Here is a 27,614-nt window from a genome sequence, read left to right as displayed (position 1 = left end):
ATGTACATACAGGCACTTCATTCAAATTTTATTTATCCCATAATATTCTCGCGTTTGATATTCAAACGAGAGTGTAGCAATTAAAACAAAGCATCATTGTGGTTTATTTACACAGCTCTTTTGTTTTTCGTCGGCCTGATTAGCAGAGCCTCCTAAATTCTGAAAGTTGGACAGAATCCAATTAAGCTCAATGAAAATGTGTGAATGATACCCCTTTTTTCTGCCACAAACAATGTGATAGCAATCTTTCCAGTACACTTTGTTTAAAACGTAATCCCGTGTTGCTTTATTTACAACCTAGTAACTAAAAGTATCATTTTTATATATTACTGGTATATTTAGAGGATTACTGTTTTTATTTTTATTTGAGACGATAATTTATAAATTCTATTGCGATTATTTCTGTTCCTTACCTCTTCACGACTAAACGACTTTATTATGTATTGTATCATTATATGTCAAAGGCAAACATACTCTCTTTTATCTAAAAAATAATCTGAAAGAGTGTGAAATATGGGATGAAAGTTAAGATATATTAGGTCGCGGTTAAGAACGTCAGTATTCCAATAATATTAAGAACAAATTCTCAATGCATTACAGAATCGGTTTTAAATGGCTGTCAAAATTATATAAGCGTCTCGAATACCTCACCGTCTTTGTACACGAGAAGATGTGGCAAGCAAATTGTAGCTGTCCAATTTATTTAGCAAGGGTAATCAACATTCCGCGAATACTTGAGAGCTATAATTTTTCGGAGATTACATGAATTCCTTTATATAAATAGAAATAATTTTATGTCACCTTGAAGTCACGTCATATTTTAACTGAGTTTGAAAAGTAAGAAATCCTAAAATTTATTGTAACTTTATGTGTGCTTATATCACGATGTATTCCGCACTGATGTAGTTTCTATAATCAAAAGCCAACTTTACATTTTAGAGCTATATATTCAAGTTTATGCATGACTGAAGTAGCTTTTAATTTATTTTTCACTTCGTTTTAGCTATCACGAATAACATATTTATCCAAATCGCTTTTATTACCTCTCAATAACCTAACCGAACCTAAGCAAAATACTACATCGATTTCTGATTGGTATACGGGGCAAATTGAATGGTTCCATTCTAATTAGAGTCCGGTAGCTGCTGGCTTTGTTTCACTTCCCGCTATGCCACAATACTTTCCGGTATACTACCTGGTGCTTTTGATTTGAGGAAATTGTATACATTCCTTTCAGAAAGGTAAAGGTAAGTGTAAACGTTCCGTTCAATTTGAGTTCAAAGTTTAGAATAAACAAAGAATTATGTCTTCTCCTATTATATAATAGGTCAGGAAGGTAGGAAGTAAAAATAAATACTTAAATTAATAAGTCATAGTTAATGAAGCGATCGTAGTATACTAAAAAATATCAATATATAAATAATCAACGAATCTAAAGTTATATGTCTACTAATATTACAAACAGAGAGAATGAATATTATTTATTATCTGCTGCATTTATAGTATTTTGTTTAATTCCACTGCCATTAGCATGCGTGAGACCACAAATATTCAGTCCAGACACTATCGCTACTGGAAGCGGTATGATCTTTCCTATTAATGATCAAATACCGAGCGTTATAGCACCGATTTAAGAATTAAATTATTTCACTGTTTGCAAGATATATTATAGCAGAGTGAAAGCCGGGGCGGCCTAATGTTACAAAAAAACTACTAACGTACTAAACTATATAATTAATATATTATTTTCATTTAGAAGTCCGATATATTTAATGAATAATTATAAAACAAGCTCAAAAACAGCATGCAATTATCTTTAACACGTGGATAGTTAATATAATCTGTGTAATACGCTTATGCGATATACATATATGTATTTTCTTTACTAGACCAGATTTCACCATATAATCCTACACACGAGGCGAGGTGATAAAGCAACAATCCCTTAGAATGTGCCCTAGTTAATTCCACCAAGGCGTATTGTTACCCGTCTAAATGGTATCGTTTTGGATATTGCGTGGTTTTCAATTTACTCGAACAATAGCTTACACTGATAGCCTGTTGCGATTTGAATACACGGTTAAGCAAAATTGTGCGGTAGCAGTAACGGTCTTAATAAAAATATGGTATACTATACACAATGGAGAGTAGAAAATGGTCTTTTCAACCGATTTTTATAATATAAACACAAAGAAATTTCGATTAGACATCGATTTCGGTTTTTTTTTAATTTGAACTAACTTGAGTGCACTAAACCGTTACAAATTGAATATGTTAGAACACAAATACGTGATTATAAAAAAATAAATGAGATGTTATATATAATTCTGTATAATTATAATCTAATACTGTATAATTCAATACTATGGAATGCCGTAACAATTTTTGTGTTTTCTTTGACTGGAAACTTGGATTGTTTTGAAGAGTGATATGAAAAATCGTGTGTAAAACCTGGTATGGTGAGAATCGTAGATTTAATGCTCTGTATTTTAGTTTTGTAATCCATTGATAGTATTACCATTATTACTTATACGAAACATATATTATATACTCAAAAAAATATATATCGTCGCCAATTTGAACCGATGCATAATAAATTCTATAATTATTTGATGATCTAATTGTAATAATCTAATTGTTTTAATCTAAATTATTATATTTTCAACAATATTTTAAAGAGGATACTAAATAAAATTGAATCATATTATAAAATATCGTAAAAGTTCAAATATTGATCTTTATCGCTTTTGTTTATTAAGTATATATTAAAAAATACGTATCTCTTATATGTTAATGATTAGGGATATAACAAGAATATTTCTAGAATTATTATAAACATGAAACTAATGCTTAGTAACTTCACAATATTATAAATATGAAAGTGAGATTCTCCCACAAAGTCGCAGTCTGCATGTAGTGTACTAATGAAGTAATTACGGTTTACTTGCCGGAGATAACCTCAGTATACGAAAACTAAAGTGCAAGTCACAAGAATAAAGTTCCACATGTATAAAGTAACAGCTAGTTAACTAAGTTGGTACGTACAGGTAGATACAATTAGCTTGATAAAGATTTAAATCGAGGTAGACTTAGTAAGAAGTCGTCTGTATATGTATGTATGTATGTATGTATGTATGTATGTATGTATGTATGTATGTATGTGGATACCTCTGTCTCACCAATTTGGTTGTAGGGTGCGATTGGGCAGTGAAATTACAAAATAAGAAGAATGAGTGGTAGCACGGATGTCATGATAACGTGATGTCCGAACTGCTGTTCATGTAGGTATATAGATGTTATCACTTGCTATAAATTGAGCCGTCAAAATCAATACTAGAATATAAGAAAACAACGTAACTTAAACAAGTCTACTGTAGGCAGCAGTACTTTCAATATAATATATTTTCATTTAAAATATAAAATAAATATGAACTAGAAATTCTCCTCATCTTTGTACGGGTTGTTGCAGCAATATTTAAGAAAATTAATTAACGTACGTATAGCCACTGATATTGCAGTATTGTATATGCGAAATAATATGGTTATTTTTTAGTTTGTCAAACAACAAAATATTTTCTGTTTTAAACATTTATTTATATAAAAAATAAATAGCGTCATGGCACAGTAATTGAACTGAATGGGATCGATGTATAATAAGTAAGCTTCCACGACTGCGGTTTGTAATTTAAAACATAGATTCTCTAGGGAGTTCACACATTCGATACCTCTGGCCTTACTAGGTAACCTGGTTAGCCAAGTGTATGTAATATTATAGTCTATGACATATCATGTATCATTGCACATATCATTTAATATTTATTGATAACATCAGATACCAGTGAACAACATTTTATTGTTTAACCAGTAATTCAATAAACTGACTCTTGTAATAACCTGCGAAGGGCGAAACGTCTGTATTAATAAATAAATGTATGTATTCATTATAAATATGTTATAGTATATTGAGTTTCTAAATACACAATAAAACTCCAATATAATGTAGTCTAATGTTAAGACGAAGTTACTAATAGCTAAGAAAATATTTTAAGTTTCATTCTTTGAATATCTAACTTACTTGTCAATAGTGATGCTCAGCTACACAAAAATAGATTTTAAAATATTCAATAACATTATTCTTATTTTCAATCCATCGATATAATACTAAAAGCTTTTAGAATTTCAAACTTGCAATTACATTAAAATGAAATAGTGAAGAAAGATGTGCTCTTAAAAGATTACATGCAATATTTCGTTCAGACTTAATATCTATCTATAGATATCAATTGACTGAATTATTGAATATCTTTTCAAAACGATATGAACTAATTTGTTATGAAACTAGCCTGTGAATAGAACTGAGTTATGTTTGAAACTCGTTATTTATATTGTAAGAATATCAGGGGAATAACGATTAAATTATGTACCAAGTCGTTGACAGAATACATTCGTTTATACGAAACAGAATCTTCCTGTTCATCTCGAGTGGGAACGGAAACGTATCAGTATTTTTCTTATAGTGGGTATAACTTGATAACCGAATAGTTGGGAATTCCTTAAAAGGTTATCGGATGTACGTAGAGGATGTGATCAAATATCTACCGCTTTATTTAGAGCATTCGGTTTCATTACGGGTCTAAAGGTACGCTTTTGAAGTTATATAATACCCACAATATTACAGTGGGCTGTTAAAATATCTAAATCTATTATACATTTTTAGGTCATCGCTTATTTATTACATTATATAACGTGTATATTTTCACAATTATGATCCTGGATGATGTAGGCATTGTCAATTATCAATATTATGATGCACGCAATATTTAACATGCCAACATTTCGTTTGGTATATTATTATTATTTATTTAATTCAGGCTAATGGCCTATATTATAAATGCGTTATAAACATATGAAATAATAATAAAATATACATTGTTGTCAAACTCTGTCGTCACGGCACTGAAGACGGCAGTCTACCACGGTGGCGCAGATAGCAGTACTTCATGAATGTGGTCAGCATGATGTGACCGGACTCCAGTTGCGTCACCCTCAATGTAAAATTTCTCCTGGTCCGTATGCAGTCCATAATATCCTGCTTTTCCTATATATAGGTACACTACGTGGAGGGAAGCCGGTCTTCCAATATACATATAACTTGTAGTTAAGTTTTCCAAATAACTATGTCAAGTCAAAGTGGTTTCATTAAAAAGCGTGTTCTATTAGTAATGGGGTTATCTTAAATTCCAATCCGTATCTTCTTTGCCATATAGGGATCAGACCATAATTACTACTACTGCTTATTGAGACAGTCATCTCGAAATTGTCAATTACTAGAAAATTCTTCACGTTGCTTCGAGTTAGCGTGTTTTAATTACAAAGTTTTCTTATAATATTAATACATATTTTAATTTCGCAATGAGAACATAGTTTACCCAAGCTCTACTCTAAATTCTGCATAAAAAGTAATATGCATTTTTTTATTAATTTACTTTAAATATTATAAAAAACCCTTCATATATAATTACTTGATTGGCTTACAAAATAAATATTTGAATTCGTAAATTTTGTTCAATTACTTTGTAAAACTTACTGATATGTACGATTGATACTCGTTTTACTTTATCTTTTTATTAATCAGTAGAATATTTTCTAAGCTTTATTGTGGTGTTAGTGTGAACTACTACAGAATCCTAAATATGCGTACCCAACACGTTCATGGTTGGGTTTATTTATTACAAAAGTGACATCCACCGGTTTTTACGGGGGTGCCCCATATGGCGTCCATGTCAACATTAGTAATTTTTATGTCTTACCGTAATCCTATTTTATTACCTGCTCTTTTCCACAATTTAACCTCTACAGCGCAGTTGTAAGCCAGGTCTTTCGCGAGGATTCGATTCTTTGTTAAGTCAATTTATAAAATAACCTTTAATAGTAGTATTTACGAGTATATTGAATGTACACACATGTATATTGTCTATGAAAAATGTTATTTTTTTTCTGTTGCAATCCAAAATATTATTTACGTCGTAAAAAATAAAAATATTATCATTTTGAATTGCCACCTAACTCAGATGTTAAATTTGACTATATTGTTATATCTTCGCCAATAGCTATCTGGTTTAGATAATTTATAAGTTGTTTTGTTGCAATTCATTTTAGTTTCATATAAATTAAGGTACTTTTAACGAACACTTGCGTCATATCTGTAGTATTGATATTTTCGTTGTTCTGTGGTGAGCTATTTTTCTTTTATATTCATAAAACAGATTTACAATCCGTATATTTGGCTAACAAATGTACTTGCGCAGAACAACGGAAGATAACTCACGAGGGCGGCGCGATATATTACCGCAAACTAAGCATCTCTCGGCTCTCGACAACAAGCGTTACAGTAAACACAAGTCAAAAACGAACATATAAATATACAGCTAAAAATGTTATTTGTGCCTTCAGAATCTGTACTCATAAAAGATTAGTTACAATATATATTAGAAAATAGTAAGAAACGTCTTAAACATTAAAATAACTATTTTTATATAATAAGCTCATAGTGACACTAAGTCCGTATTTAATGCGAGAGCCCGGTGCCTATTCGTTAAGGAACTTTTATATATAAATAACAAAGATTCCAAGAAAAGAAATTTTTAACACTTTATAGAAATTGAGATGAAGTGGAAGAATCGGCCCAAGAAAAACAAAAGAATTACTACTAATATATGTAGAATAACTATAGAGGCAACGGATACATGACCCTACCTTCATCTGAAAACTCCTATATTTATACACATTTTTACGACTGTTGTCATAGATGGGCCAGTCAGTGATAATATTGTAATATTGTCAACTGCGGACGTTGTGGTGAATTTATTTGACAAAATATTTAAATGTAACATAAAAAGGCGTTGTCTCTTGTACCATTGTCATTGAGATTAAATTAAAGGACCTGGCTATTTCGACTTGCAAGCTAATATTATGCAACTTATGAGCATCCATGCGAAACCGGGGCGAGACGCTAGTACCAAGATAAAATACCACATATCGTTTGTCAGTATATTCTAACGCAATCGAGTAACTCTATCGCCATCTTGTCACGACGGAAGGATAATCGGAAAACGTTTCCCAGTTATCTATCCATATGTGCCACCATTTATCATCGTCGCCGACATCGGGTCCCTCTCACTAACCTCTTCAGGGTGTTCTATTTCTTTATAACGATATATCAGGCCTCGACCACAGATAAGTGTTATCAATATTATACCATTTTATTTTGTATATATGTAAATCTTATATATGTAATCTTATATATTGGTAACAAAACGAATACCAAAATCACCTCCAATCTGAAAGGTAAGTCGAATCAGTCCAATAACCAAAACAGACTTTATATTTAACATTATTTTAACACAAGAAAAAATTAAGTCATTATATAATAACTTATGTTAGATTCAAAAATTAAATAATGAATGATGATATGACAATGTGAGTTTGTGTTTATTTATTTATTACCTTCTTTAAATTGTATAAATTTAAGACATCTCTAATTTATATAACGTTTTATGAAACGTATATTTAAAACACTATGAGACAATTTCATTCTCTGGCGCTTGCAAATCACAGACAATCGGGTCGTTTTTAAAACAAAGCACCCGGTTACCCAGTCTTATTCGGCTCAGACCACTTTCACGATATTCCATTACGTTTCAAGTTACGATAAGTAACCATAGACGGTAACCGAACCCTTGTAACGTACGACATTGTATCATGTTCCCTGCGTTGACATATTTTTTCAACGTGGGGATACAAAAGGTAAAATGTAACATATACTGCTCTTTATAACAGATGCCCCTTTCTAGCATAATTCAGTGGAACATGGATTTTTAAACCTATTCTGAATAAGGTATGAAGTTAAAATATCAAAATAAATTCTATACTCGTATATGACTTCAAAGTAACTGTCATAATGTTGTTCTCTTTATATGTTAACTTAAGATTTTGAATATAGTTTCTATTTATTAAACTAAAAAAAAAATCATTGCTGTAGAAATTTATTATTTTTTTAAATTTCGTTATCATATTTTTCATATACAAAATATTAAAATAAATATAATGGTATAATTAATAAAATTTTAATGAGCTATTTACCTATATTATTCTACGGAATACCAAATAGTAGTAACTAATTACATTAGATGTGGGTATATACTGCTCAATATAATATAAAGTTATAATATGTTGCGCTAAAATATTATTATTTTAAGATTTATTAACATTCATTAATCATTAGCGTCAACAGGCCTTTTAAGATGTTTCCTAAAGTTATACGTTATTCGCAAACATTAGTTTATCTATTAGTTGTTCATATTTTAAAAAAATCTATAGATATAGTTATATATAGGAAATTTTAGCTTTCAACTTGGTATCCTAGGCACGACCACTAGATTAGCGAGCGAAATATTTTAATAGAGCCCGCATTGCTACGAAGCTTCTACGCATTCAGACAACGCCTGCCAAAACCAATACGATCTTTGTGTTCATGGTAAAACAGTGGCTTTTTGCTAGCACCTCAAATTAAAGAAATATATTCTTCTTGCCTACCTTTATGTTTCATTTCATTTTGTTTGTTTCACATAAAATAGATAGCGTAGATGCCTAATACTAGAATTGAAAAAAATATAGAAGAAATAAGAATATTGTTACTATGCTCTAGTACATATGAATGTACAGTACTTTAATACAGTATTATATGAGTATAACATAAAAAAACAATTCAAATTTAATATTTATTTATTTGTTAAAATTTTAATGCACAACATTCCTGTATGGAATTAAGATGCACATGACGGACACATGACGGACGAACATCTTATTCTAACAATTACAAATATAGTATATAATGTAGACATGTCTGTTTAAATTGTGTTTAAAATCATGATATTTAAATGCGCAGACCGATTTAGTGATAATTAGATTGAAATCTAATATTCATTACATTCGATGTTAACCACTGGATTTTAATCATATAATTTTGAAATATTTTCTTAAACGTCTTGAGATATATGTTAACAATGTATTATTATTATATGAAACGAGTTAACTCGCGAAACTACTTTTTTAATGTGCAATAAAAACCTTAATCTATACGAGTAAGTCTGTATTTATTACAAAAAATACATACGACGTAATAAACCTATGTATATATCTAACAATGAATGTTTATGCTAAGATGTATTAATTGTGTCTGACGCGTGTCGCCTTGTCCCATTTGATGTAAATCTTGCTTCAAACAGTGAAATGCCAGTTCTGTTTCTCATGTGTATGTATAGTATATATATAATATATTTACTGTTGGAAATATTTGCAACTTGTCTTTCACCAAAATTATAAGGCAGTATATATATATACAGATAATAACCTGTATAGACGCAACAATGATTTAGGTACCTTTGTTGATAAGGGACAATGACATTTTAAGATACAACCTCAAAGGTAAAGACTGATCTGAAGGTTCTTATCGTAAGACTGACAATGATACCTTATTTATAGAAATAAGGTATTAAATACTTAGCCAAATTTGTGCTATAAAGGTTATCAAAATCTATCAATATAGCTTTAATTCTTAACAGTACAGACATATGATATCTTTTCCAAGTGAAACATAAAATGAACTACTCTATTAGGTCTACCACAACGTTGAAACTAGCAAGAAACAATATGAAGTAAAAATAAGAAAATGGAAAGATATAAAAGAAATTCTTCGAATCGGAGGCGTATCCTATATTTACGGAGGGAATAGAATAAAGATAACAAACGAGCTAATGCTATTAACGGATCCACTCGATAAAATCAATCCGTATAGCAATCCACCTGCTTTGGTTGGGGTGAGATGGGGGAACGTGTAATTTGGCCTGGCTGGCAATTTTTTTGTCGAGATTTTTCGTTCGTTTTCGTCCAACATCCACAGATAACGGAATATATATTATACGCGGCTGTGCCGACGATTTTCCCACCTATGCGTTAGAAGTCCTCTTTTTAATAGCACGTCCGTATTGTAGAGATTGCATAAGAACTGCGAAACTAGTTATCTTTTTTTTAATATTATTAATTTCAATTATTAATATTACTAGTTTATTTATAATTAATCTTTTTATTAACTTTAATATTATTTTGGCTACAAAACATTTCTTTAACTTTGAAATATACCATATATTACAAGTTTAGATATAAAATAAATGCACCATGTACTTATTACTTATTGCAGAATCATTCTATCACATAAGTTGTAGCATATAATATATAGATCTTATCCCCTGCTTATTGCGAAAATTTATATTATAAATAATAAAGAGTATATCTGTCCGTTTCTTAACTTTTTATGACTATTCGCGACTAGTTTCAATATAATACTTTAATAAAGTCTTTATTGCGAGGATGAACAAAAGCTGTATGTTATCTCACAAATACTTGTAAAGTGCCGGGTAACAGCTAGTTATTATATATATTTCTCTAATAAATAGATATTATTTTCACTGTACTACTTATTGCGTTCGTTATAATAGTAAATTCAGTAGTAGTCTATTTTCCTGTATGGAAAAAAGAAAAATGAAAGGTTTTACACACAGACGAATAATTAGACAATTAGTAATTTTTCGCATCGACTGAGTTTTACGATTCTATAATATCTAAACAGAATACTAATAAAACGACCAGTAAATATCGTCAGGCGAAACAAATTGATATTTATGAAAATTGTCAAATTAAATAATCAAATGTATTATCAGCCCACATACAACCTTTATATTATTGTTGACTGTAGAAAATTCTGTTGATATTTTTTGTGCTATTCGCCCGACGCGTTTTTATTTGACAAAAAGCTAGGCGCTCTAGCATGAGAGGCTAGCCCGCTTTTTGCGTGCTCGTCAACGCTGTTATTTATATAGTCTGTGGATATCATTCACGCCATTTTAAGCTCTCATTGAGGTATATTAAAACATGGAATGCCATAACACAATTCCACAACGGTAAATTAACTTGTGCACTCCGGTCGGTTTAGTTTACGTATTTGGCAAATATTTTATTATGCATATAATAACAATTCACTGTAGTTTGTTTATTAATCGGAAATGATTTTTTATTTTACAACACATTTGTGTCGGGAACATGTATATTTAATCAATATAACGTTTGCTTTTTTTGAGATTAAAATAACCTATGTCCATCCTCATAATATAATCTATCTTTATATCAAGTTTCATTAAAGTAAGGTCAGCTATTTAGTCATGAAAAGCTAACAAACAGTTTCACATTTATAATATTCTTATTCATTACGGTTGCAATACGCCTTGATTATTTTATTATATTTCTGCAACAGACTTGGTAGAAAAATACAACTAGAAATCCGCATTTCCTTGAAATTACCAAATATTTTGATGTACGGTTACAATAACTAGTATGTATAATAAGAAAGTCGTATTCCTTCATTATATTCAAATATATAGTAGTAACAGAGGCTTGCCAACTTAGAGGATAAATACAAAACTTTCCAGTCACGTATCCGGTATTCCATTTCAGTTGGTATCATTCATGGAATTTATTGTATTATCCCAGTTACATTGCTGTTTCATAATATACTAACCAAATAAAGTTTAGTAAGGGACATTGCGGGTCTTTCATTCTTATTTTTTTACTAGTAAATAAATAATACTTATTGAATAATCATGGACATATTAGCATCACTACACTACGCAAAAAACTAAACAGCTAATAAATATACACTATCCTCTTGTCGTTAATAATAAATAATATACAAAATATACTATAGGATACAATACTAAAAAATTATGAAAACCCATTGAGTTAGAGCTCATTTTATTTGTCTCTATACCTTACATTACAGACATTAATTATGGTCGAACGATGAATTCGTAGTATGTTTGTATATTATATAATAATTATAATACTAATAATTTTAGGTATAGCAAAATCAAATTGAAGTCTCTAATTAATTATATCTAAATACAGGTGGTATTTAGATATAATTAATTAAAATTAATAAAATTAATCTAGAAATAAGAAAATTACGGGATCTTACCTCATTTTATTTACATTTATTGAGTTATTATAGTAATCGTTTAGTGAGTAATAGGCTTTCCTCAATAATTATGATTCAATAGATTTAAAGGTAATTCCAGTATATTCTGTGGTAATATATTGTAAATTTTTATACTTATTCCCTTAAAAGGCCTATTGAGTTTAAAAACGTATTGAACTTTATTAAAGGTTGCTATACTAGAGCACCGAGAATGTAATTATACTATATATTATAATAGTTTAGTTTTAGTCTATACATACATAAGTACAGAAGTTAACTATCTCGCGGGTAGTTAGGATGTGAACAGTAAAGTTTTCCTGTACAAGTCGTATAGTGGTAGCGCTGCGGTTTAAGTTCATGCGGTCTACTTAGCGGTATGCGATGGATACTTTATTAACCCAGTATTCATTTAGCAATATTATACTATTAACTAGCTACTCGTCCTGACTTCGCACTGGTGTACATGAACTATATATATAAACCTTCCTCTTGAATCAGTCTATCTATAGTCTTAAAGATTTAAGCATACATAGGGACAGACAGCGACAGCGACTTTGTTTTATACTATGTAATGATTATACTAACTTTATACACGAGTATGAATAAAAGCGTAGATGATTATATTTTTAGAGTTACACATGTCTACACTTGTGTATAAACGGATGGTTGGAAAAAAATATGAATACTAAAAACTTGACATGTTCTACATAAATAAATAATTTTGATTTGAAACTATTTGTTTGTTTAAAGCTAAATATAAATAAATTTATATTCCTTAATATATCTTCATATCACCCCTTTTTCCAAAAAAGTTAGTAAATTATACCATGGGTAGTATATAAAAAACTTTTACAAGACTTAATTATATGTAAATACTTTCATTTTGATGTTTTAGGTACTTCTGAGTTACGAGAGTTACTAAAAATGTCTCATATCTTTGTCATATTTCCCTCTATTCTTAATAAATCAATGCAATATTCGTTTAAGACCTATAAAATCCTTTATATTTTAATAAGTAATTAAGTAAACATAACATGCATTATTATTAGAATAATTGACTATTGGATATTAAGAAATAAATCTAGTGATTACGTAATAAACTAAAATTACTTATGACAATAACTATCCGTACACCTAGTAATTATAGTTATCTCGGAGTATGATTGCAATTAATATAAATATTTAAATCATATATAGTATTTCCTATATTAGTGTAAATAAGAATGGGTTTGGGTAACAACAAATTATAATTAGTTTACTGTTTTAAAAAAAATATTGACTAGTAAGAAAGTCACCCAAATCTTTTTTACACGCATAAATTATCAAAAATTACTTTCAGAGATTCTGCCGGTGTAGACTAGACAAAAAAAATATAAAAACACACGTAGTTTGAAACTGTCTAACAAAGTAAGTAGCACAGATAAGTTGTAAGTGGAATAGTTTGTGTAGCTACTATGGGGTCTCCCATATTATTGGATAAGTAACCAAAACTTGTGTGGGGTACACCTTAACCTTATAACCAAAGTTGCAACTTTTCTTTGGATATCTTTGGCACAAGTCACAAGAAGTAATACGATTTAGTAACATATTTCCGTTTATGGAATGAAAGTAATAAAGTCAATATTAAGTCTTTTTTGAAGTAAAATATTTCATTACTTTCTTAATTATAAAACGGTGTTTTTTTTTTTTGTAGATTCCAATTGTTATCATTGGTTATTAATAACTTGTAGCTACATAGTAGTGATTAAGTAGTAAAAAAATTAATTTTAAGTTAAGTTAAGTTTAATAATAATATTGTATTAATATTATAATATATACATATACTGTAAATATTATAATAAGTATATGCATTCATATTATAAATTCGCAGTATCATGACCTTGGTGTTGTGGTTTAGTACACAGTCGTACCATCCGATAGACAAGCAAGATACCAACATATTGTACATATGTATATCTGTTTATTTTTTAAGTAACCTATTAAAATAAAAAGTTTTTCAATATTATTAACTAACCACTAATCACAGCACAAGCTCGGCTTATTTTGAAACTAGATCGCGTTGTGAGATTTGTCATGGACTATTTATTAATACCGCATATTTATTAATATAATTAATAAATATGCGGTATTAATAAATAGTAGTTATCTTATTAATTATATTAATAAATATGCGGTAACAATTAACGCTAACGCTCATTAATTTGATACACTAACTTAAGAAGATCCTGACGATTCGTTGTCGCGAGCTGTTAAAATTTTATTGAACGCCACTTTTATGTTGGTATATAAAATTGAGTATAGGTTCTTGTGAGGTGCGAAATCGGTCTATTTTTATGTCCGCGAGAGCCGTAACTTTTGAGTGGATTTTTTATTCCTATGACAGTTTCCAAACTGTATTCGGGTACATTACATAGGATTTTTTTACGTTGGACATAAAAAAAATTCGAGCGGTTATTTGTACATTTACGAATTTCTTTTTATATCTACTCTTTAAGCGCTATATTTACGCATTGATGGAGAGATACAAGCCATAGTAAGTGACATCTACGTATGTAAATGTCAATATTTTTATTTATTAGATCCTTTCCTGTACGTGGAGTTTATTTGGAAACCAGTAAGTAATATTAGAAGGGTAAAGTGTATGGGTCCAATACGTTCGATGAGTAAGTATCCTCTCGCACAATAGTCGTGGGTTCGATAACCCGATATTGTTGTAAGGAAATGCGATAAGGATAAATATTTACTGTAACTTTTCAAATACACATATTTAGCTCGAGTGTGGGTAATGGTGGGCACAAAATAAACATTCTTTAGATGATTTGAATTTAAATAATAATAATTTAGATGAATATAACTTAGATGTTGATCTGAATTAACATTATTCAAATAAATTATAGTTTTTTTAAGACTCAGTGAGAATGGTAACCTGTGAGAGCGATTATCCTGTCTTTCATCCACAGTACTTTGAAAGTGTCATCTAGGGAAACAAACCAGATATATTTATTAACTAAACACCAATCAGTTTTTTTATATTCTTGCTACTTATTGTTAAACGTCGGGCAATAAATCTGTGATATCCATATGGTACTCGTATATGTAACAGCTACCACCATTAGGTTAAAATACGACAGCTTATGTCGTATTTACACCATATACATATATATAAATATTCGCATGTTATTCATCTTTTTATATGTTGCGTTCATTTTTTATGTATTACTATTACACATATGTGCTAAAGATACAAATAAATCATTTATTTATCTATCTGTCTACATATGTATGTACCTAATATCTTACGATCATGCATTTTCTAAGTAATGAACATAAAATAAATATATTCCTTAAGTTCTTATGAACTAACCTTGTTACAGAATGAGTAAACGCTTCAAATTGCCAATAAAATAACATTTGTCTTAATGAAATGGATGGGTAATATTGATCTCATACTTCGAAGGAAACTGAATAAAGAAGAAAAGAAAAAGCTTTCCAATTAAGGGAAATTGCGTATTTGAAATTTGTTTTTCCACATAATTTGTTATACTCCATTCTAGCATATATTTATATCTATTTTTAATAAACTTTATTATACTTTTGTTATCGCAGTAACATGTTATAAAAAATAAATAATAATAATAACGGCTACACGAATATAAGTAAATATAAGAAAAACAAAAGATATATAATTTCACAATGAACAAACATGTGTTTATTTCATATTTCTGTGAGTAAAAACTTCGCTAAATTAAAGAGATTTTTATAATTTATACAACTCTCATAGTATATAATTCACAATAATGCGTATATGCAATATTTATATTCAAGCCTGCCAAATATAAATTAACACTAAGGTTTCATTTTAGTATTTAAAGACATCATAAACCTACTCAGTAAACATAGTATTTAACTAAATACACGTCTTTAAGGTAAATTGATTTTACTGTGTCTTGCATGAAGGCTTACATTTTAAGCTGTAATTAATTAAAGGTGCTTAGGAACAATGCACATGTTCTTATATACCTATATATGTTCCTATAGTTGTATTGTAATTTGTATCAAGATAGATTTATAATGGATGTAATGTAGAAACAGGCACTTATAGCTATGCGAATGATTTGCTTATTCAGACTAATATTATTAATGCGAAAATGTGTCTGCCGGCTAGTTTGTTTGCTTGTTATCTCATGACTGAACGGCTGTGGGGATGTTAATTAAATTTAACAGAAAATTAGATTGTATCCACAGGGATCGACATATGTAGGTTGTTATATCAAATAAATGTCATGAAATAACATAACTGACGTTTCGACAGCAGACTATCAAACGTATCGAAATTCTATTTTCAATTGATTGAAACATTTTGTATATTAATGATACAGAGCTCGTTTAGATCCATTGCAATTATATGAAACATCAATCGTATTGAAAATTTCAGATTTTCAATTTTTGTTGGTGGTTTTATCCTAACAAGATTAAATCAATAGTTTCGCAACGTTATTGGAAGTTCACTCGCATTCTAAAAAATGTACACGTATTTTTAATACAACTGCATTAGATAACATTATTATTAAATGAAACAGAATTAGTAAAGAAGTTTCAATATAACTTTACTTCACGACTAATTAAATTTACATTAATATTCCTTTTGTTTTACCTGTCCAACCATAGATGCGAATAATTAAAAAAAATCAAACAAAATAATATATTAGAGTGCTCCAAAAATAGTAAAATAAGTTTATTTGAAGTACAGTCTTTGGTGATCTTTTCATGATAGCTTATTTCCACTTCACGCATAAGATCGCAGTGACAACGAATTTGCGACCATTTTCGAATGTCGTACAGGTTAGTTTTGACATCATTTCAAATAAATTTGATATCATTTCAATTGAAAGAAATGATATAATACTGAGATGTTATAATGAGTAAAATTTTTAATTTTTACGAATAAAGACATAAGTTTCTGTACCTTAATGAGGTACGAAGAAACAAATATAATATAGACTTATATCGTTATAAAATTACACAGAACAGTAATGAAGTTTATTATTCATATTATTTCAGTGTTTAACTGAAGCTTTAACAACTGGAGGATTTTACATCGCATTTCTAAAAATACTTGTTGAAATTAAGCTCATTATCCTATTTGCTCGAATGAGAAGGTATTAAGAGCTTAAATTTTCTTACCAATTCATTCCTACTTACATTACACCGTGCTTGTTCTATATGTAATTACGACAAATAAAACGTCACTTAGAAACAGGGATGTCAACTATATGAGAAACCTCGTATAATTTTGGTCTTCTATACAAAAAGATTTTCATTATTATATACATATCTGTAGATCAAATTACTTTGAGCTTAGTGAGCATAACTGAGCTATTATACGAGATTTTATCAGAATATTTATTACTTTGTATGAACCTAAGACTTTTAAGGTTGGTAACCCTGCTTACCAATAACTATTACCTTAAGTTTACCTCATTATAATAGGACTTTGTACATTTTGTGCAGTAGGTCAGCTCAACATCAAACTTACCTGAAACAAAAAAACAATAACTATAAATATTTTTTTTTTATATATCGAAGAGACTAAATAAATAGCTTATCTGCATACCTTGTAATATTAATCTAACAGCCCACTTAATGGACAATGATATTGTCATTGTCTATCCTGAACGGCTTTATAGAAATTAAATGACATCTGTGGAATGACTCATATGATGCCATTCCTGAAGACTACGCTATCGTGCTCTATCATGTAATTTCTCTACCAAACCACGCCTTTCAAACCGAAATACATCTTACAATTTTTTCAATAGAAATAAGCGAGACAGGACTTTATACAAAGTCTATCTCTGTGCTTGTAAAAATATAGAAATAATTTTACAACACTGTGAATAATCTAAATATAGAAAATTTATATTAAAATTACGAATTATGCAATAAACTGTATCATTATATAATTTTCAAATTTAAACTAAGGTCGATGCCCCAACACCTTAACTAATTGTTATCTATGCATCTGACTATGGCTCCATGATGCAAGATACCTCTTGAATACTAAGTAGCCCGTTTTAGTTCACTTTTGTTATGGTTCCGTACGTGTTCCTAGAGGTTAAACGAGCGTCATGGTATTTATATATGCAGCACAAGTATTCAGTGACAAATGATAGTAGAATGATAAAAAATACCAAACATCTGGTTACACGAAATATTAACATATTTTTGTACCAAACACATGTATGGTATTGTTTACAAATATACTTTCCTCATACGTCTACATACGCCTTAACTAATACTAAAAAGGAAAGTTCTTTTTTGTTATAGATGAATGAAATAAAGGTATACATTATAAGCCCCGTAACAAAAGCTGTACTTTATTTAAAAAAACTATATCATATCTTTAATAATTGATCTGGAGTGAACCAGGCCGTTGGAAAAAAATGCCATGCCATCACAAAAATTACTACAGTTATTTTTCTGTGGTATTTTTTGGCAATGCCTCTGACTACCTCATCCGGGTAAAGCCGACCGGATAGACCCGTCTGACTGACATACCCATTTGATGGGAATATTCAGTGAACATACAGCAACAAAATCAATTTATTCTAACTGAAGACTGTATAGTTATACACTGTTACTTAGCAATAACAATATTAATTGCAAATGTGATGGATTATACTTTTTATTCCACAATCAACGTGCCTAATACCATTGACCATGCACTATTAAGACTGTACATACATATGTAGTATTATTAATTAATATGTCTAATATAATAATCTAACATATTAAAATGTTGTCACATTTAATAATTATTTGAAACTCTAAAAATAAGTTTGACCTTTGACTATTTTATTACAATTTCAATATAAAATAATGACATACAATACATTTTGTGATTGACCCATAAAATCCCTTGTAAACTGTCCCTTGTCCGTATAGATATTAAAATAGCAGGGGACAACTAAACTTTAACTACATCAAAATGAACCTTAGTCAACATTGAATAATAAAACTGTTTTAACCAGTACCTATATAACAATTCAGGATAATATATTAATATACTCGAAATATTTAACATTATAATATGTCTAAAGATATGATAAAGATGTTTTCACAGAAATTCGAAATCTAATTACGTCTCGAATCATTCTCGCATAAAAGTTCAAATAGCTTTTCGTAAGTGAACCATAGACATTTAGTGTAAAACGGAAATTAAAATATCTGTGAGTAGTACTATTACATGACTATTAAAACAGTTTCTATATACAATGTGTTTAGAAATTCAAGGACCTTTACCTGATATTTTGCATATGGACAAAGGTAAATTAGGATAAAAATAGAGAAGGCTTAATTTGTAACTTCTTAACTTGAATTCTTTAGAATTTCGAGTCCACACCAATGTTATAAACGCAAGGGAGTTTCTGTCTTGCTACTTATTAACGACTGAACAACTAACTGAACAGAAAAATTTAATGAAATTTTATATCATGACCTAGACTATCTTTCTTTAAAAAAAAAAGCTAATGAAATCTAGATATCAGTTATCAGGACTGTATTTAAGCAAGAAATCATTTTAAGAAGATATAATTTAATTTCAAATCAAACACTAATAAAATAAACATTAAAGTTATACATACATATGCATATAATGTAATTATTGAACAACATTAAAATTAACTGAACATAAACTAACTATATTATTTTATTAAATTACAAATTATGTGGATAAAGTGGGCATATTAATATTTTATTGCTCATTTACATTATGTTAATTTCTCCTGTAATAAATAGATACATACTAAGAAATCCGTACAGGTAGTAATTACCTGTCTACTACAGCTATATCTCGTAAACTTTATCTTTTTACAACTACAACTATGTTGTATATTTATAATTCATAAATTTTCCCACCTCTCATCTATTATAAAAATATGATATCATCAAAAACACGTCACAAAGAGTAACATTATAACATATTAAATAAAAATAGCAGAAGTCTGATGAAGCACACGATATTAATATTAATATTATTTATTAGGTATTTCCGAAAGTCAATTAGTTTATTTGATTTCATTAATTTGGTAGAAAATTAGACTCTATCGCTAAAACGGGTTTTATCATTTTTTATAATATTTAGGAAAGAATTTCTGGTATCCAGAATTCGATTTAATTATATGGAAATTCACAAATCATAAATTTAATAGTGCCTTATATTTAATCATATAGAACTTAATATGAGCACTTTTGAACAGTCATATTTTTTATTCTCTCTCATTCTACTCATTCTCGGAATTTAGACTCATTACAATATATAGAAATTTGCGTGTACTTTTAAGTATATAAACTATTCAGTAATTTAAATCCTAACTAATATTATAAATACGAAAATGTATCTGTTTGTCTGATTGATCTTTTCACAGTGACATAGTGATAAGTTCAGCTATTTAAAGCGCATTTTATTATGAAGATAGATTTTATTACAAGGACGAACAGAGGCTAAGTTTCTTATCAAAAATCCTACATGAAGTCGCGGGTAACACTAGTTATTCATAAACGAAAACACACATTGTTTCAAATTAACATTTCCGACTACATAATTCATAGTATCTACTAAATAGTAAAAATATTCGTATATTTTTTTAGTTACATGTTGCGTAAGATTAAACATTCGTAAATTTCTTTACTAGAACTCATCTTATTAGAACTTAGTACACATTTGTAACAGTTGAAACCATCTGTAATATTAGATTATCAAATATACTGTTTCTAATATAGATGTAATAATATCATATCTGATCTTCATTTCATTAGAACGAATACAACCTCATTATGAAGTATTTTGCAAGAAACAGAAAATTTAGTACATACTGCAACGACAGGTGAAAATGAACTTGTAGTTACGTCGTGAAAACCACGATAAATAAGTAGCGTAAAGCAATTAAGATAATTAATATGGGTAACCTACATTTTAGTGTTATAATAAAATTCAAGCAATAGAGTAATAAAATTTACTGACAAATGGGTTTGATAGCCATGAATGATTCTTATTAATGATTAGCTCTACCTCGCAGCTTTTTCCATGTAAATTAGCAGAAAGTAATATATATAGTATTTATTCTTAGTATTTGTTTCCATTACATTAATTCAGAATATAGCCTACTTCTATATATTCAGATGTACCTGATCAAATGTGTTTAGGCATTTAAAACAAGCAAGAATTAGTAACTAATATTAATCAATTAATGACGTTTAAAATCGTAATAGAGTAAACATACTAATATAACGATCTAACTTAGCTAATATGACTCTTTTACAATTTTTACATCTAGTTTCAATTATTTTGAATGATTTCAGATTTATTTATTTGCAATTTAAAATAGGTTACATTTAGCTTGTCATTTACAAAATCATAAGTTAACAGAAATTAAAATAAATTTTAATTTGGCTTTGACATTTATTAATTATAATTATATGATAATGTAGATAAAAAAAAAATATATTCTTTTTTACACAATATTTCACAAGTGATAAATTGGCTATTACTTTTTGGTATATTTTTGGTAAACGATTATGGATCATTAGCTTCAATGGCAGTTCCTGCATGAAAAACTTAGTTAATCTTTTTTTGATATAACAAGTTTGTCTTATAATGTATTATAATAAATAGTTCATTATAATATGGTACCAAAATATGTTAAAAAAATCATAAAAGATACATAAATAACTTAACAATACCAAAACTAAAAATACTAACATTGTAAATCCAAAAAATCTGTCTGTTTGTACGCTGTCCGCTTGTTATATTTTTTCGACAAAACACCCCAATGGATCTTAATTAAAAAATATACTGCATCGCAAAGAAACATATAAAATATAACCAAAAAAAACAGACGATATCACAGGTAATAACTAGTGAACTAATGAAATATAAATTTATAAAGCCAAAACAGCACTCTCGGAGACCATTTTATCTGGCCTGCAAACTTTATTTCAAATTGGTTGATATCAAAATTTCATAGCAAACAGTGTTGAGAAGGAACCAACTTCAGAACAAACAAAGTTGAAACGGAAACAACAGCTTATAAATAAAATAATTAAAAAAGGCATCTAATGGCCTACTTGGACGGGCAGTTCTATTAAGTTCATGTAAAATTTACTTTATTTATCTATGTATGTATTGTATGTGTACTATAATGTTATTGGTGAGCATTACAACTTTTTACCATAGAATATACAATAGCATAGTATGTCTGTTTATATGTTACATTTTAACGAATCTGTATGAAATGTGCTTCAATATCTTGAAGCACATTCACGAGATTGGACATATGACATTTTCATATTTAAGCATTTTATATACATATTTATACATTATATGGTATATATAATACAACAGTTTAAAATGTATATTACATCAGCACTTAACAGTACCCTGATGAATAACTGGTATTATAATTGCTCATAATTTGTTTAAACTCTGAGAAGTCTACATAATCTATATTAACAATAATTAAACGGAAATGCAAGTATACTAAATAAATACATATACTAAGTACATATACAATTACAAAATTCTCAAATCATCATCATCTCTCTATAAGGTATGAGTAAATTGGAAAAAGTAATGAATTTTTATGGAATTATATAAGATTAAGAAAAAAATATGGGTGATTATGATAATTTGCTTGTTTAATTGTACAAAATGATGGACTAATTAAAATTTATTATAAGTATTTTTAAATTACATGTATAAATAATTTATGTTGACTTAGCAGCTATACATTTATGTAACCCCATTTACGTTATAAAAAGAATAACAATATACGAGTAACCACCAAGCAAAAAAGAAGAAAAAAACCAATCATAAACATCAACATCTTCAACCTGAATACTTCCATCGGAGTAGTTCTCATTTTACATTTTTCTACAGCATCGCAGTTTTGTTGCGGAAAACTCATAAGTTTCACAACAGAATATTGAAGTTTTACTCAGTAACATCTGCGCTTTATCTTCTTTTTTATTTCTATCCATTTTCTAGGCTATTTCAAAATAAGCATTTTTTTATTAACTAACTTCAAAAACTTCTCAATTATATATATATATGTAGGATTTGAAACTTGGCGGTATGAACGAATGGGAACGAATGAGTATGAATGAATGGAAACAGAGGAGCAAATGGATAGAAACGAAAGAGTGAATGGATGGAGAAAGGAATGAATGAAAAAAGAGGATGGGCATCGCTCTCTTCCTCGTAGACTGCCATATAGTTAGGTCGTTTCATGTATCATAGTAAATGTTTTTTTTTGTAATATAAATAAAAGGAGTTCTATAAAATAATCATCCTGTTATTCGCGAATCCTCATTCCCACAATTTTGGGGGCTCGCCCGGGATAGAGGATCAAAGATTACTTGGATGTTAACGGATTTTTATGGAAGGCGGAAGTACCCGAATTGCGGCGCGGTACAGACGGTGACGCGGACGAAGAATACGAATGTCGAGGTGGACACGTCGTATTTAAAGATTATATTAAATTACAAAAAGAATGTCTAAAGACGAAAATAAGATGGAACGTGCATTTCGCGAGGCGGCGTGGCATCCAGTTGAAACTTTACCGGTATTCAACGGGACCGATAAGACTATAACGGCGGCGAGGTGGGCGCAGGAGATAGAAGAGAACGCGGAAATATTTGGTTGGAGTGCTACACAGCAATTAATTTTGGCGAGGAGATCGTTAGCCGGAAACGCATTACTATGGTTAAAGTCGGAGAAACCATTCAAAACTTATGACGACTTAAAATGTGCTATTTTGAAAGAGTTTCCTGATAGCATAAATTTGAAAGAGCTGCACGAAATCTTATCCAACAGGAAAAAAGGAAAAAACGAAAGTTGTTATGAATATATGCTGATAATGAAGGAGTTGGGCAAGCGCGGCAAGTTACCTGATTATTGTGTTGTTCAGTACATAATAGACGGTATTATAGATTATGAGATAAACAAGGTCATGTTGTACGGGGTTACTACCTATGCCTCGTTAAAAGAAAAATTAATGATATACGAATCCATGAAGAAAAAGATGTACGTAACTACAAGAGAAAGAAAACCCATAGTAACGAAAGAACATTACAGAGACAGCAGAAAATGCTACAAATGTGGTGAAAATGGTCATATTGCGACAACATGTTCGAAAGGAGTTAAGTGTTACAAATGTCATTCATACGGCCATATTTCGTCGAACTGCAGAGCTGCATTTGTCGAAAGAAATTCAAATACGATTGGGAATGATAATAAGTGCATCTCAATCACTTCACCTACGACGGGAGCGGAAGACCGACCGGAACGACGATCAATGTGTGTGAACGGTGTGAACATAGACGCGAACATAGAAAATGGCGACGTGCGTAGTGGCAGCAATGTTGACAGTGGTGACAGATGTCATTCGCTCGGGAACTGTCAATTTGAAACCGTCATGAATACGAAGCGAAATAGTTCAATCAAAACTTTGGAGATAAATGGCGTAATAATCGAATGTTTAATTGATTCGGGGAGTGACGTAAATCTGGTGTCGGCAGATGTATTTTTCGAACTAAATGTGAGTGCCTATAATAAAGAAAAGATAGTGTTGCACGGACTGGGATTGTCGACTGTTTACTCTATAGGAAAATTTCAAACAGTACTAAAAATTGATGATTGTTATTTTGAATTATTGTTTTATATTGTACCAACAAATGCAATGCCTTACAAAGTGATCCTAGGTCAACCATTTTTGGAAAATGCGGTAGTTATTTTCGATAAAGGTGTGGTAAATGTAGTTTCGAGGAATGTGCATTGTTTGTTTACAGATGACAAACCGGTTAGTTATGTACCAAATACTCAGATTATGGAGACAGCTCAGCTTATAGTGGATCAATATAAGCCCTTACAAACCAAGGAGGCACCATTTGAAATGCAGATTATCCTGAACGACGATGTGCCGGTGGCACAGCGGCCGCGTAGACTAGCCTATAAGGAACAAGAAGCAGTTGATAAACAAATTGGTGAGTGGTTACAAAATGGTATTATTAAACCTAGCTTTTCAGAGTATGCAAGCCCATTAGTATTAGTTAGAAAAAAAGATGGTAGTATAAGAGTCTGTGTTGATTACCGTAAAATAAATAAAAAAATTGTTAGGGATGAGTTTCCTCTACCAATCATTGAAGATCATTTAGATAAACTTTCTGGATACACGATTTTTAGTAAATTGGATCTCAAAGACGCTTTTTTTCATCTCAAAATAAATAGTAACTGTACAAAGTATACATCTTTTGTGACACAGAATGGTCAATATGAGTTTATGAGAGCACCTTTTGGTTTGTCCATATGTCCGAATTATTTCACACGTTTTATCACTATTATTTTCAGAGAGCTTATAGCAAAGGGGTTTCTATTAATTTTTATTGACGACTTAATAATATTATCAAACACATATGATGAAGCCATAGATCGACTTCGTGAAGTTTTAAAATTAGCTTCTGAATACGGATTACATATAAATTGGAGAAAAAGTGACTTATTGACTAAAAAGGTGGAATATCTTGGTTATGAAATTGAAAATGGAGAAATAAAACCGTGTAGAGACAAAGTTGAAGCAGTTTTAAAGTATCCGCAACCTAAGTCGGTAAAACAGATTCAAAGTTTCATTGGATTGACATCCTATTTTAGAAAATTTATTGAAGGGTATGCTTCTATAGCACGAACATTAACAGACTTATTAAAGAAGAATAATGATTTTATTTTCAGTGAAAAACAGGAAATTGCATTCAAATTGTTAAAGAAGTTGTTGTCTGAAAATCCAGTATTAAAATTATATAACCCAGGACTCGATACCGAATTGCATACAGATGCATCTATCATGGCTTATTCAGCAATATTATTTCAAAAGGATTCTAATGATGGGAGTTTACACCCTGTGTACTACCTAAGTCGTAAAACCTCAGATGCAGAGCAGAAATACACAAGTTATGAGCTGGAGGCATTAGCCATAATAGAGGGTGTTAAAAAATTCAGGAAATATTTACTTGGCATAAAATTTAAGATTGTTCCTGATTGCTTAGCATTTGAAATGACATTAAAAAAGAAGGATTTATCAACTAGAGTTGCAAGATGGGTATTGTTATTACAAGAGTATGATTATGAGGTGGAGCATAGAAAAGGGAATCAGATGCGGCATGTTGATGCTCTTAGTCGCAATCCTTATGTTACTGTTGTTACCAGAGGGTTACATGATCAAATCAGGAGAGCACAGGAACTAGATGAGGGTATAAAGGCGATTTCAGATATAATTAAGGAGAGGCCTTACAAAGATTATTATGAACAGAATGGAATCATATACAAGGGTGATCAAGGACAAATACTTATTCCCAAGGGATTAGAAATGGAAATTATTAAAACAATTCACTCGAATGGTCATTTTGGCAAGAAAAAGATGTTAGAAATGTTAAATGTAGATTATTATATAAAAGATTTATCTTCTAAAATAGATAACTTCCTTGTAACCTGCGTACCATGTTTGTTGGCAACGAAGAAAGAAGGAAAACAAGAAGGTTTTCTTAATTCCATAGAGAAGGGCATTATCCCACTTAGTACGTTGCATATTGATCACATAGGACCACTCTCAGAGACTTCAAAATTGTATAATTATATTTTAACAATTGTAGACGCATTTACAAAGTTTGTTTGGCTCTTTCCAGTGAAGACAACTACTACTAAGGAGACATTAAGTAAGTTACTTATTCATCAGCAGACTTTTGGAAACCCAGATCGAATTATATCAGATAGAGGAACGGCTTTTACTAGCAAGGAGTTTGATGACTATTGTAAAGATGAGAATATCCAACATATTGTTATCACCACTGGAGTACCCAGAGGAAATGGGCAGGTAGAAAGGATTCATCGTACTTTGGTGTCAGTCTTAACAAAACTGTGCATAGAGGATAAAAGTCAATGGTATAAGCATGTGAGTAGAGTTCAAAGGGCTCTAAATAGTACTTATCAAAGAAGTATAGGAACCAGTCCTTATGAGTTAATGGTGGGTGTAAAAATGAAACAAAAAGAGGATTTAAAAATTTTTAGTTTATTACTAGAAGAAAGTAGAGACGAATTTGTAACAAATAGAGAAGAAACGAGAGAACAGGCTAAGATACAAATTTTAAAAGTACAAGATGAAAATCGGCGAAATTATAACAAAAAACGCAAGGAAAGCCTTAAACATAATATTGGTGACTATGTAGTAATCAAGAGAACCCAATTTGGTACTAATATGAAATTAAAGCAAAGGTATTTAGGACCTTATAAAGTTGTTAAAGTCAATGGCAGAGACCGCTATGATGTACTGAAGGTCGATATTGCTTCTGAGGGACCTATGAGGACGTCCACTTCAGCAGACTATATGAAGAGGTGGCCAGAGGTTAGTTCTTGAAACTCATTTACTTACCAAATTATTGTAATTTTCCAATTAAGTTGATGGCTGACCTTGTGAGGCAT

The 27,614-nt window shown here is 30.0% G+C and overlaps 2 protein-coding genes across 2 annotated transcripts in view; one reads left to right on the top strand and one right to left on the bottom strand.

The window, feature by feature from the left end:
* LOC131848284 (uncharacterized) overlaps positions 1-27,614 on the bottom strand; it is a 179,811-nt gene that overhangs the window by 12,413 nt on the left and 139,784 nt on the right. The window lies entirely within an intron of this gene.
* LOC131848040 (collagen alpha-1(XI) chain-like) overlaps positions 1-27,614 on the top strand; it is a 224,230-nt gene that overhangs the window by 129,895 nt on the left and 66,721 nt on the right. The window lies entirely within an intron of this gene.

Source organism: Achroia grisella, unplaced genomic scaffold (assembly GCF_030625045.1).
Source record: "Achroia grisella isolate CSIRO2021 unplaced genomic scaffold, CSIRO_AGI_Agris_v1 utg546, whole genome shotgun sequence".
NCBI classification, from domain to species: domain Eukaryota; kingdom Metazoa; phylum Arthropoda; class Insecta; order Lepidoptera; family Pyralidae; genus Achroia; species Achroia grisella.
Note: the sequence above shows the minus strand (reverse complement) of the source record. Positions and strands in the feature narration are given on the sequence as shown.